The following is a 1066-nucleotide window of genomic DNA, read 5'->3' on the forward strand; positions in this document are numbered from 1 at the left end:
CCCAACTTGGAATCATCTGTAGCCTTCTACAAAAGACAGTTATGGACATTTAATCTTACAGTACATAATGTTTTAACGTCACATGCATATTGTTATATTTGGAATGAAACTATTGCTAAAAGAGGTGCCAACGATATTGGGTCTTGTGTATTCCATTACTTATCAAATCTACCACCAAATATATCTCATGTTGTAATGTACAGCGACTGCTGTCCAGGCCAAAATAAAAATACTATATTTATGGCTGTGTGCTTGGCTTTTTTGGAACAGCAAGACAAAATACAAATTATAGACCACAAATTCATGGTACCAGGGCACACACGAATGGAGTGTGACTCTGACCATGCACGTATAGAAAAAGCTAAGAAACGTTTCTCTGCTCCTATCAACCATCCTCATGATTGGGCACAATTGATTCGTTATGCTGGGAAAGATAAATTTAGTGTCATTGAAACAGATCAAAATATTTTTTTAGATTTCAATAGCTTATTAAAATCAAAATATCAATTTAAAAAAAAAAATGTTGCTGGGCAGTTGTTTTTGTTCAGAGATGCCAAGTGGTTCAGATATAAAAGGTGTGATAAAGATTTGGTATACTACAAAACTTCATTGAAAGAAGATGCAGTATTTGAATGTTTAAATTTATCTCGTAGAAATGCTATCTCCAACCCATTACCAACCATACCTAAAGCTTATAATAATGATTTACCTGTAACAATTGAAAAAAAAAAAAGGATTTATTATCATTATTACAATTCATTCCTGAATTGTATCATGATTTTTATAAACAATTAAAAACCAAAGGAGAATTTAAATGATCCTATTGTGTCGGATGAAGACAACGAGTAATATATTAATTACCTAATGTGTTTATCATTTTTTATTAATTTATTTTTATTTCAATTTTTTATAAACTATTATTATTATGTTATGATTATGTTCCTAAAGTAAGGATATCAATAAATCATTAAAGTTTTATTTTTTTAATATTCTTAAAATATTAGATAGTTATAAATACCTATTATGTAATTATAATGTTACATATTTCACTATAATAAAATATTAT

Source organism: Acyrthosiphon pisum, chromosome X (assembly GCF_005508785.2).
Source record: "Acyrthosiphon pisum isolate AL4f chromosome X, pea_aphid_22Mar2018_4r6ur, whole genome shotgun sequence".
Classification (NCBI taxonomy): Eukaryota; Metazoa; Arthropoda; class Insecta; order Hemiptera; family Aphididae; genus Acyrthosiphon; species Acyrthosiphon pisum.